This window comes from Coenobita brevimanus, chromosome 98, assembly GCF_032717465.1.
Source record: "Coenobita brevimanus isolate Jiangsu-jjx chromosome 98, ASM3271746v2, whole genome shotgun sequence".
NCBI lineage: Eukaryota > Metazoa > Arthropoda > Malacostraca > Decapoda > Coenobitidae > Coenobita > Coenobita brevimanus.
The window spans coordinates 21,393,008-21,406,991 of NC_137051.1; the positions used below are offsets into that span (position 1 = coordinate 21,393,008).

General features: G+C 45.7%; 1 protein-coding gene across 1 annotated transcript in view; it reads right to left on the bottom strand.

The window, feature by feature from the left end:
- LOC145413992 (RNA-binding protein NOB1) overlaps positions 1 to 13,984 on the bottom strand; it is a 175,004-nt gene that overhangs the window by 52,870 nt on the left and 108,150 nt on the right. The gene's annotated exons all lie outside the window — the stretch shown is intronic.

The following is a 13,984-nucleotide window of genomic DNA, read 5'->3' on the forward strand; positions in this document are numbered from 1 at the left end:
ACCCTCAAATATAAGGAGCTGACTAGACTGTAATAATTACATTAAATGAAACAGGCCAACTGATTTCTGAAACTCGACTAGTTTCTTTACTGGTGCATCATTGCCAAGTAGTGTTCTAAAAGGCACCCATTCCAAACCACAGAGCCTATGCTCATGGGCAAACCCAGCACAATCTGCCAAAATATGCCTCAGATTGAGGCACCTGACAAGTTTGGCAAATTGGGGGCACTCGCCCTTCGCCGGTGGTTAACAAAAACTTATGAGTAATACAGTATATGTATGCCCAATCCTCAAATGACTCATCACGATACCAGTCCTCCGGTCAGGGTGATTAGCAGATGACCAAGGAGCAACTGATGTACGAATAGACCTTAACTTTGCATTAGTCACCAGGGATGGCCACAATGACTGCCACTTTGATCGAATATATGCTCGAAGTTTTGGCTTAAAGTCGCAGGGGGGGAATACTATCTGGCTCACACGCACTTAAATTACATGCCTGTTTTGCAGCTCAATCTACAAGCTCATTCTGGCACCCAGCAAACCGGATATACTGTACTTATAAAGAGCTGCCAGACAGGTCAACCAATACTGAATTTCCAGGACTACAGGATGAGTAGGGGCAAAACTCTTCACAGAGGCAATGGCACTCTGAGAGTCAGTACATACCACATACTTACTTTTATGTCCATGGTAAAACACATGTGCTAATGCACTACGGATAGCATACAACTCTGCCGTGAAGACAGAGCATGTACTGGGTAGCCTATATACACCCATGTGGCCATCCACATGAAAGGCACAACCAACTGTCTCACCAGTTTTAGATCCATCTGTAAAAATGGTCTCCTCATCTGAATGAACTTCAGCCAGATGTTGACGGAACGAAGTAGCCAACTGAACCGGAAGACTATTACTCTTTAACAGGATAATGGGACACACAGAAGGTCTAACCAACTTCATGGTGGAGTGCAAGCTAGGTCGACATGGGCAACTGCTTCAGTGATATACCAACTGCCACCATCTCATTAGCCAGACGTACTTCTGGCGGAATGGAGGATCTATGGCCTCCAACGTACCCCCCCCCCTTTTTTTTTTATGCGAGGAAGAAGGAACCAAAGGCCATGAGCCTGCAGTCACAGTTCCCTCCAAGAGAAAAACAAAATACAATAGAGAGCCAAATTCAAGATCTGATCATTTTGAGATGCCTGGACACACTGAGTTTGAAAGACTGGAGATCGTAGGCAGCAGGAAATACAGACAGAGGGAGACAGTTCCAGAGCTGACCTGTTGCATAAATGAAAGACTGGGAGTAACGGTTAACTCTTGCATTAGAGAGTTGGACAGAAAAGGGATGAGAGTTTGCTGCCAGACGGGTGCTACGCGCCCGTCGTAGAGGTGGAGGAATGCAAGCAGACAGTTCAGAGAAGCAGTGACCATTAAAGTAGTGACAGAAAAGAGATAAAGATGCAACAGTGCGGCGAAGAGACAGAGGTTGAAGGGAGTCAGTAAGAGGAGGAGAGTTAATGAGACGAAAAGCCTTTGACTCCACCCTATTGAGAAGAGCTGTATGTGGGGAGCCTCCCCACACATGAGAGTTGTACTCCACACAGGGGCGGATAAAACCCCTGTATAGAGTCAATAATTGTGCAGGGGTAAAGAAAGAGCGGAGTCGGCTTAGCACACCCAATCTCTTGGAAGCAGATTTTACAAGAGATGTAATATGATCTTTCCAAAATAAGTCCCGAGTAAATGAAACCCCAAGCATGTTCAAGGATGATGCAGGATTAAGCTGAATATTATTAAACATTAGTGGGTATACCTGTGGAAGATTTTGTTGGGTTAATAGGTGTAAGAACTGAGTCTTACATGCATTAAAAACAACCATATTATTTTTGCCCCAGTTAGAGATACGAGCCAAGTCAGACATTAGGTGTGCCATAGCCTCATCCCTTGTTTGTTGAAGTAACTGTTGAGATGGGCGTTGCGGGAACTGAATGGAAAGGTGAAGGGTGGAGTCATCAGCGTATGAGTCGATAGGGTTAGATGTACAGCTTAGAAGATCACTGATGAATAAAAGGAAGAGAGTAGGTGATAGGACAGAGCCCTGAGGAACACCACTGTTGATAGATCTAGGAGAAGGACGATGGCCGTCTACAACAGAGGCTATAGAACGACCAGAAAGGAAGCTAGCGATGAAGGCACAGATAGAAGGATAGAAACCGTAGGAGGGCAGTTTGGAAATTAAAGATTTATGCCAGACTCGATCGAAAGCCTTTGAGATGTCAAGTGCATTGGCAAAGCTTTCGCCAAAGTCCCAAAAGGAGGATGACCAGGAGTCTGAAAGGTAGGTGAGAAGATCGCCAGTGGAGCGTCCCTGACGGAACCCATACTGACGATCGGAAAGAAGGTTGTGACAGGAAAGATGCCTTAAAATTTTTCTATTGAGAACTGACTCGAAAACTTTTGAAATACAGGATGTTAAAGCAATTGGACGATAGTTGGAGGGTTGGGAGCGGTCACCCTTCTTTGGGACTGGCTGAATGAGAGCAAACTTCCAGCAAGAAGGAAAGGTACAAGTTGGCAGACAAAGGCGAAAGAGTTTGCCTGGGCAGGGTGTAAGCACAGAAGCACAGTTCTTGAGAACAACAGGAGGGACCCCATCAGGCCCATATGCCTTGTTAGTACTGAGGCCAGTAATGAGAGAAAATACATCAACTGAAGAAATTTTAATGTCAGCCATGAGGAAGTCAGAGGGGGGAAGAGATGGAGGAACAGCACCAGAATCGTCTAAGGTGGAATTGGAGGAGAAAGTCTGTGCGAAGAGATCTGCTTTATCAGTAGAAGAAATAGCTACAGAACCATCACAGTAGAAAAGAGGAGGGAAGGATGATGAGGTAAAGTTGTTAGAAAGATTTTTGGCAAGGTGCCAGAAGGAGCGGGAAGAATTCGAGTTGGAGAGTTGAGAGCATTTAGTCTATCTATCTATCTATTGCCAGACGCCTCAATCCCGTTTGGGGTGGCCACAAACAAATCGCCTCCAAGTCGCCCTGTCCCCCGCCATTTCACTGCCCTGCTCCCAACTCACACCCCCCTCTCTCATATACCTCTCCACCCCATCCCTCCATCTCATCCTCGGTCTCCTCCTCCCTCTTCCACCCTCCACCTTACTCACATACACTCTCTTCGTCAGTCTTTCACCCTCCATCCTCTCCACATGGCCAAACCACCTCAGTGTGTTCCTCACAACGCTTCCTATCACATCCACATCCACACCACAACACTCCTTTATATCCTCATTCGTCAGCCTGTCTCTCCACGTGACTCCACAGGCTCCTCTTAAATAACTCATTTCCACTGCTCTCACTCTTGACTTGTGTCCTTCCAACAATGTCCAAGCTTCACTTCCGTATGTTGGAGTTGGTATCACAATACTGTCATGTAGTAACTTTTTTACTTCCATGCTCACTTCCCTGTTTCTTATCACTGCTTTCAAGGAACCAGCAACCTTTCTTCCCTGCTGTACCCTTTCAAGCACTTCACCCTCCAAACCTCCATCCTTACTCATCACACTACCCAAATACTTAAACGTACTCACATTTTCCAATTCCTCACCATCCAACCTCGCTGTACATTCACTGACTTCACCTCTCTCAAAGACCATCACTTTACTCTTCCCTACATTCACCTTTAGGTTCCGTTTCTTACACACTCTCTCAAACTCTTCCACCAAGCCTTGCAGCTCCCCTTCGTCTTCACTCAACAACACAGTATCATCTGCAAACAACAGTACAGGGAGTTTCCAAACACTATCCTCTCTCACCAGGGCCACTCCAACATCCACTACCCTACCTTGTACCTCTTTTATTACCCCATCCATGTACAGATTGAACAACCATGGAGACATGACACATCCCTGTTTCAAACCAACTTTCAAAGAGAAAAATTCACTTAGTTCACCATCCACACGCACCGCAGCCTTCGCACCATCGTACATACTCTTCACAGCATTCAACAACTTCCCATCTACTCCATATATTCTTAACACTTTCCACAATCCTTGTCTATCCACCCTGTCATATGCTTTCTCCAAATCCATGAAAGCCGCATACAACTTCTTTCCCTTCTCTAGAAACTTTTCCACTAAAGATCTAAGAATGAATATCTGATCTACACAACCTCTTCCCTTCCTAAAGCCTCCCTGTTCTTCTCCAACTAATTTCTCTGTTCTTTCTCTAACTCTGTCTATATGTATCCTACCATACACTTTTCCTATTATACTAAGAAGACAGATGCCCCTATGATTACCACACACTTCTTTTTCCCCTTTTCCTTTGTACAAGGGAATAATTATACCTGACTTCCAATCCTCCGGGACTCTACCTTCCTCCCAGGCCAATCTGCACATCTTCCACATCCATTCTACTACTATCTCTCCCCCATGCTTCAGCATTTCACCACACACTCCATCAATTCCTGGTGCTTTCCCCGATTTAACTTTCTTCATTGCTTCCACAACTTCTATCCTACTGATTTCTTCCTGTCTTCTCACCTCCCTCCTTCTCCCAGCCATTCCCCAGCCACTTATACTCGCATTACTTCCATCCTCTACGTTCAACAATTCCTTAAAGTGTTCTCTCCATCTGCTCACTTTTTCTCCCTTCTCCACTAGTAATCTACCATTTTTATCTTTCACTCCCCTGCTAACTTCACTTCCACCCTGTCTTACTCTTTTCACTTCTCTCCAGAACATTTTCTTACAGTCCCTCCACTTTACACTCAAATTCCTTCCAAATTCCTCATCCACTCTCTTCTTACTCTCTCTTACTAATCTTTTCACCTCTCTCTTCCTTTCCACATATAACTCTCTTTTCCGCCTCTCAACTTCTTCCACGCCCCTATTTCTCATCCATTCATTGTATGCTTTCTTCTTTTGTGCCACAGCCTGTTTCACCTCTTCAGTCCACCACGCTGTTCCTTGCACCCCCCTCCGTCTTCTCTTCCTTCCACACACCACATCACATGCTGCACATATTTCTTCTGTAAATATCTTACACACACCTTCCACGTCTCCCATCTGCTCCAATTCATATTTGCCCAATCGTTCCTCCACTTCTCTCTTATACTCTGCCTTTTTCTCATCCTCTTCTAACCTTTCCACTCTCCTTGCAACTACTCCTTCCTCTCGTCTTTCCCTTCTTCTATTCCTCCATCTTACTTGCATCCTAATTCTGGCCATGACCAAGTAGTGGTCAGAAAGTCCACTCCCCCAACCTCTATACACTCTTGCATCCTTTACACATCTTCGCATCCTTTCATCCACACACACATAATCAATCATTGCCTTCCTTTCATTCAGTTCACCACCCCCCTTCTCATCACTCGCCATGTATACCTGTGGATCATTTTATGCCTGAAGAGAGTATTGGCTATTACCAACCCCCTCCCAGCACAAATGTCCACTAACGCACTCCCATTCTCATCTATCTCAGCAGGCACACCCCACTCACCAACTATTCCATCCACCTTCACATTACCAACTTTACCATTCATATCACCAATCAAAAACACTCTCTCATTCCTTCCAAACTTTTCCATGCACACTTCCACATTTGTCCAGAACTCTTCTCTCACTCTTCTAGCACGATCTTGCGTTGGCGCATACACACACACAATCGCCCACATTTGTATTCCAACTTTCAACTTTACCCACACAATCCTTGACCCAACTGATCCATACTGTCTTATGCTCTTCTTCCATCTTTTACTCACAACTATACACACTCCTTCCTTTGCCCTCTCATTCTCATCTACTCCTGCACATATACCCCATCCATACTCTCATTCTCTCACACTTTCTCCTCTCCATTTTGTTTCAGTTATTCCACATACATCCACTTTCGCATCCTCAAGCACCTGGACAATCTCTCTCTCTTTCACTTCATCATTCGCTCCTCTTACATTCCATGTACACATTACCAAGTCCTTTGTCCGGTCCTGGGTCGTCAACGTTTGGTCAGTCCTTGTCCGAGGCTTCTTGTTTGTTTTTTTAGTTAGTTGTTTTCCGGGGAGGGGCACTAACCCTCCGCCAACCCTTTTAGTCGCCTTTTACGACAAGCAGGGATACTGAGGGAGTATTCTTGAAAAACCCCCCTACCCCGAGGGGTACGGATGAAATTATTTTTAGTAGAGCGAAGAACAGACTTAGCACGATTCCGGGCAGAAATGTAAAGATGATGTGATTCAGGGGTGGGTTGGCTCCGGTACCTTTTGTAGGCCCTCTCCTTGTTGCGGACAGCATTAGAACAAGCGTGATTAAACCAAGGCTTTCTTGCGTTAGTCAAAGGATATGAGAATGGAATGTATGCTTCCATGCCCGAGAGAATAACCTCCATAATGCGCAAGGCACACTCAGATGGCTCACGGCCATGGAAGCAATAATCATTCCAGGGAAAATCAAAGAAGTACTGCCTGAGGGCCTCCCAGTCCGCGGCTCCAAAATGCCACAGACGACGTTTCCCAGGAGGGTCCACAGGCCGTACCGGAGTGATAGGACAGGTTAAGGTAATAAGGCTGTGATCGGAGGAGCCCAACGGAGAGAAAAGATTAACAGTGTAAGCAGAAGGATTAGTTGTGAGGAAGAGGTCAAGTATGTTGGGGCTCTCTCCAAGGCGGTCAGGGATATGGGTAGGGTGCTGTACAAGCTGCTCTAGGTCATTACGGATAGAAAAGATGTAGGCTTGTTCACCAGGTGGATCCGTGAAAGGAGAGGAGAGCCAAAGGTGGTGGTGAACATTGAAATCTCCTAGAATGGAGATTTCAGAGATAGGAGAAATGGATAGAATGTGTTCCATCGTAGAAGTAAGATAGTCGATGAATTTTTGATAGTCAGTAGAATTAGGGGATAAGTAAACAGCACAGATATATTTAGTCAGAGAATGACAGGAAAGCCGAAGCCAGAGTGTAGAGAATTCAAAAGAATCGAGTTCAGGAACACGAGAGCAAGATAAGTCGTTGCGTATATATACACAACAGCCACCTTTGGCTTTGAAATGAGTATAGAGAAAGTAGGTGGATACAGAAAAGGGTTTGCTGTCAGTTGCCTCAGACAGCTGAATCTCCGTTAGAAAGAGAAGGTGAGGTTTAGAGGAGGAGAGGTGGTGCTCAACAGAGCGAAAGTTAGAGGAAAGGCCGCGAATGTTGCAGAAATGAAGAAGAAGAGAGTCAGACAGTGGTTCCAGGCACCTCGAGTCGTAACCGGGAGAGGGGCGGATGGTGGGGGCATTTATGGTCCACCCCCCTGGGGACTCCGAGGCTTGGTGAAGAGACGCCATTTTAAATGAATTTTGAATAGGAAGTGTAGTGTGTACTGTGCATGTAGTTTGGTGTAGATAGTTAGAGAAATTTATACTGGAGAGCATGCTTGCCTACTCTCTGTGTAACTGAGACACTGAAAAAGTTCAGCAAAGGAGGATGGTCAGGAACTAGTCCTGAGGGCTGATGAAACGGGAGCTCCAGCACTCCCTGTCATCAGCTTTCCATCCACCTCGGGAGTACTGCCCTGCTCGACTGGTGCTACAGTCTACTCCACCCTGCTGCAGGAGCAGTGACACGTCTATAATTTGGATTAGACGGATTAGACTTTACCCTGACCAAGTAGCGTAAGGTCACCTCCTCTCGTCTAAGGTCTAGAGGTAACACTTCCGCATCTACGTGCAAGGATTCAACAGGAGAAGTCATAAATGCACCCGTGCAGATGTGAAGACCCACGTTTTGAATGACAGACAACCTGTCCAAGTGAGATTTGGCTGCAGAGCCATACACTTGGCAGGCATAATCCAATTTAGAATGACACAAGCATCCATATAGTAGAAGCAGTGTAGTTCGGTCTGCATCCCAGTCAAAGGACAAAATACATTTTAACAGATTAAAGTCTTTTTTAACTTTCATTACTAACTGATCAATATGGTCTCTGAAAGTCAACTTGGAATCCAAGCAGACTCCCAAGAGCTTCACTTTCTCTTGGAAAATCAACAAAGACCCATCAAGAAACAAGTTGGGTACTTGCTAGAGTTTATGACTCCTTGTCAACCAGACGGCCGTAGTCTTCGTTGTAGAGAACTTGAAACCATGGTTTGAGGTCCACTGAAAAACAGAATTAATGGCATTCTGCATGTGGTGACATGCCTCAACCACTGTAGTAGAGGTATAGTACAAGACATAAGTCATCTACAAATAAAGACTCCCTAACATTTACAGGAACTGCAGACATGATGCCATTAATGGCAGCTGCAAACAATGTAATACTTAATACACTCCCCTGAGAAACACCCTTCTCCGGAGAAAAAAGTTGAGACATAAAAGAACCCACAAGAACCTTTAAAAGTCGGTCCTTTAAAATCATTGTTAAAAATCGGAACATCTATCTATCTATTGCCAGACGCCTCAATCCCGTTTGGGGTGGCCACAAACAAATCGCCTCCAAGTCGCCCTGTCCCCCGCCATTTCACTGCCCTGCTCCCAACTCACACCCCCCTCTCTCATATACCTCTCCACCCCATCCCTCCATCTCATCCTTGGCCTCCCCCTCTCCACCTCACTCACATACACTCTCTTCGTCAGTCTTCACCCTCCATCCTCTCCACATGGCCAAACCACCTCAGTGAGTTCCTCATAACGCTTCCTATCACATCCACATCCACACCACAACGCTCCTTTATATCCTCATTCGTCAGCCTGTCTCTCCATGTGACTCCACAGACTCCTCTTCAATAACTCATTTCCACTGCTCTCACTCTTGACTTGTGTCCTTCCAACAACGTCCAAGCTTCACTTCCATATGTTAGAGTTGGTATCACAATACTGTCATGTGGTAATTTTTTCACTTCCATGCTCACTTCCCTGTTTCTTATCACTGCTTTCAAAGAACCAGCAACCTTTCTTCCGTGCTGAACCCTTTCAAGCAATTCACCCTCCAAACCTCCATCCTTACTCATCACACTACCCAAGTACTTAAACATACTCACATTTTCCAATTCCTCACCATCCAACCTCGCTGTACATTCACTGACTTCACCTCTCTCAAAGACCATCGCTTTACTCTTCCCTACATTCACCTTTAGATTCCGTTTCTTACACACTCTCCCAAACTCATCCACCAAGTCTTGGAGCTCCCCTTCATCTTCACTCAACAACACAGTATCATCTGCAAACAACAGTACAGGGAGTTACCAAACACTATCCTCTCTCACCAGGGCCACTCCAACATCCACTACCCTACCTTGTACCTCTTTTATTACCCCATCCATGTACAGATTGAACAACCATGGAGACATGACAGATCCCTGTTTCAACCCAACTTTCAAAGAGAAAAATTCACTTAGTTCACCATCCACATGCACTGCAGCCTTCGCACCATCGTACATACTCTTCTCAGCATTCAACAACTTCCCATCTACTCCATATATTCTTAACACTTTCCACAATCCTTGTCTATCCACCCTATCATATGCTTTCTCCAAATCCATGAAAGCCGCATACAACTTCTTTCCCTTCTCTAGAAACTTTTCCACTAACGATCTAAGAATGAATATCTGATCTACACAACCTCTTCCCTTCCTAAAGCCTCCCTGTTCATCTCCAACTAATTTCTCTGTTCTTTCTCTAACTCTGTAAATAAGTATCCTACCATACACTTTTCCTATTATACTAAGAAGACAGATGCCCCTATGATTACCACACACTTCTTTTTCCCCTTTTCCTTTGTACAAGGGAATAATTATACCTGACTTCCAATCCTCCGGGACTCTACCTTCCTCCCAGGCCAATCCGCACATCTTCCACATCCATTCTACTACTATCTCTCCCCCATGCTGCAGCATTTCACCAAACAGTCCATCAATTCCTGGGGCTTTCCCCGATTTAACTTTCTTCATTGCTTCCACAACTTCTATCCTACTGATTTCTTTCTGTCTTCTCACCTCCCTCCTTCTCCCAGCCATTCCCCAGCCACTTATACTCGCATTACTTCTATCCTCTATGTTCAACAATTCCTTAAAGTGTTCTCTCCATCTGCTCACTTTTTCTCCCTTCTCCACTAGTAATCTACCATTTTTATCTTTCACTCCCCTGCTAACTTCACTTCCACCCTGTCTTACTCTTTTCACCTCTTTCCAGAACATTTTCTTACAGTCCCTCCACTTTACACTCAAATTCCTTCCAAATTCCTCATCCACTCTCTTCTTACTCTCTCTTACTAATCTTTTCACCTCTCTCTTTCTTTCTGCATATAACTCTCTCTTCCGCCTCTCAACTTCTTCCACGCCCCTATTTCTCATCCATTCATTGTATGCATTCTTCTTTTGTGCCACAGCCTGTTTCACCTCTTCGGTCCACCACGCTGTTCCTTGCACCCCCCTCCGTCTTCTCTTCCTTCCACACACTATATCACATGCTGCACATATTTCTTCTGTAAATATCCTACACACACCTTCCACGTCTCCCATCTGCTCCAATTCATATTTGCCCAATCGTTCCTCCACTTCTCTCATATACTCTGCCTTTTTTTCATCCTCTTGTAACCTTTCCACTCTCCTTGCAACTATTCCTTCCTCTCGTCTTTCCCTTCTTCTATTCCTCCATCTTACTTGAATTCTAATTCTGGCCACCACCAAGTAGTGGTCAGAAAGTCCACTCCCCCAACCTCTATAAGCTCTCGCATCCTTTCACCCACACACACATAATTATATCATTGCCTTCCTTTCATTCAGTTCACCACTCACCCTTCTCATCACTCGCCATGTATACCTGTGGATCATTTTATGCCTGAAGAGGATATTGGCTATCACCAACCCCCTCCCAGCACAAATGTCCACTAACGCACTCCCATTCTCATCTATCTCAGCAGGCACACCCCACTCACCAACTATTCCATCCACCTTCACATTCCCAACTTTACCATTCATATCACTGATCAAAAACACTCTCTCATTCCTTCCAAACTTTTCCATACACACTTCTACATTTGTCCAGAACTCTTCTCTCACTCTTCTAGCATGATCTTGCGTTGGCACATACACACACACAATCGCCCACATTTGTATTCCAACTTTCAACTTTACTCACACAATCCTTGACCCAAATGATCCATACTGTCTTATGCTCTTCTTCCATCTTTTACTCACAACTATACATACTCCTTCCTTTGCCCTCTCATTCTCACCTACTCCTGCACATATACCCCATCCATACTCCCATTCTCTCACACTTTCTCCTCTCCATTTTGTTTCAGTTATTCCACATACATCCACTTTCGCACCCTCAAGCACCTGGACAATCTCTCTCTTTCACCTCATCATTCGCTCCCCTTACATTCCACGTTCTGATAACCATGTCCTTTGTCCGGTCCTTGGTTGTCATCGTTTGGTCAGTCCTTGTCTGAGGCTTATTGTTTGTTTTTTTAGTTAGTTCACAGGCTTTTTCATGGTCAAAAAAGACTGCCACTGTCTGCATGTTTCAAGAGTATCCAGACTGGATTTCATTGGTAAGCATCACCAGAGGGTCAGTGGCAGATTGATTCTGCTGAAAACCAAACCGCCTTCGATGAAAGCTGTTTCTGCTCTCAAGAAACCACACCAAACGAGCATTGACCAGTCTCTCAAACAATTTGCAGACGCAACTCGTCAGAGAGATAGGTCGATAATTATTAACCAGACTAGGATCCTGCCCAGGTTTGGGAATGGGGACAATAACAGAGCTCTGCCAACTATCAGGTAACACACCTGACACCCACAGTCCATTAACCACTAAAAGATGGGTGTCTACATACGTTGTCCAAGAGTTCTATGACCAAAACAACGGGTGTCTGCATATGCAGTCACGCCCCCTCCACCCACCCTACCCCCCTACCACCACACCCACACACCACCTGCAACCCACCCTCACCCTCACCCCCCCACCCCAACCCCCCATCCTCCCTCCACCACCCCACCCCCCAAACTGCCACTGTCCCCCCAATACCCTCCACAGCTCCCTACCACACCTAACCTGCACCCTACCATGACCCCTACCCTTCCCACCCTCACTCACATCCCCCACGATCGCCTATCCCCCCAACCACTTCCCTACCACCCCCACTCCCCCAACCATCCCCCCACCACCAACCCCCAACCACCCATCACCCCCTATCCCCCACCCCCTACTGCCCTCCCCTTACCCTTACCACCCCCAACCCCTTACCCTCCTCTACCCCCACCCCCATACCCCCCAAAGCCCCACCCCCAAAAGTCCCCCACATCCCCTAAACAACCCCACCCCTCCAACCCCCACCACCACCCCCAACCTTTTCCCCCCACCCCCCTCCCAACCCCCCACTTACCACCCTCACCCATCATCCCCCACCCCAAACCCCACCTCCCCCAAGCACCAAGTCCCCATCCCCACACCACCCCACAACCCCCCCACACCTCCCCCACCATATCGCACCCACTGATCATGCCCGTCCTGAGCGCATGTCGGAACACTGCGATGCCCATCTTTTAGGGGTTAAATACCCGTAAGAAGAAGAATTTGGAATTTAATGGAAGCCACTCTAGCATCTTGTAATGGATGCCATCCTTTCCAAGCGAAGTTGGAGAGGATTTATTTAAAGCAGCCTCCAATTCCTGAAGAGAGAAAAGATCGTTATGGGTCACTACTATCAGACTTAGGATCTGAAGCCACAACGTACTCTCGAACACCTCTAAAATGAGCATCATAATGCTCCGGACTAGATATATTAGAAAAATAAGAGGCAAGAATATCTGCAACTTTAATAGGATCAGTTTCAACATTGTTGTTGACCTGTAAAGCTGGCATTGGTACAGGAACATAATTTCCTCTGAGCTTCTGCACCTTACTCCAAATGAAGCAGCTTGGGACTACCGAAGTCAACCCCAAGATGTACTTTCTTCAAGAAGACTTCTTGGCCTCCTTGAAAACTCTCTTCTGTTTGGCCCTATTCCTTTTAAGGGCTAAACTCTCTTCTGTTTGGCCCTATTCCTTTTAAGGGCTATTTTATTTTGATCTGTAGGATTATTTTGATACCTACGAAAAGCAGCCCTGGTGGCTTTCTGAGCATTCGCACACTCTTTAGTCCACCGGGGAACAGCTGGGCGTCCAGGGCATCCTCCCGTCTTTGGTATAAAACGTGATGACCCATCTAAAATGACTCACTGTATATAATCATACGCCACTAGAGGATCAGGAAAGAGATCATACTCTATCCTTACCTCCGTTGCTTGCATGTAGCCAGCACAATCAGCCTCTTCAAATTTCCACCTGGGAAGACATGCTGACGGACTGTTCCAACCATATGATCACTGCCATACAAGTCTGAATGGACTGACCAATAGTAGTCAGCTGCCAAAACAGGGGAAGCAAGAGTCAAATCTTAATGAGAGACTCTGTTCCTTGATATTTCATGCCACGTAGGGGAACCATCATTTAACAGAACCGCCTCACTGATATCGAGGAACTCCTCAATGACAGATCCCCTTGAACAAAGTTGGGAACTCCCCCACATAGGATTATGTTCATTAAAATCACCCATAATAAAAAATGGTGGTGGTAACTGAGTAACAAGATTGTGCAGTTCAGGACAAGATAAGTCATGGCCCAATCAGTGGCTCAATCCAGGCCTATATAAAGTGAACACAGGGTGATACGCCTGTCCAATACAACAGACACAGCACAAGCTTGTAAATCTGTATTAAGAGGAAAAGCTTTATGCTGAACTGAGGTGTGAACAAGGATAGCAGTCCCAACCTGGGGGTGATCATAAACAGGAACAGATTGGTAAGACACCCAGTCAAGACCAAAGTTAAGGCTAGTATTGCCCAGCTTTGTCTCCTGCTGACAGACTGCACCTACATTAAGTTCATGCACTAGGGATTTAAGATGTTCAGAATTTGAACGAAAACCCCAACAGTTCCACTGTAAAATAGAC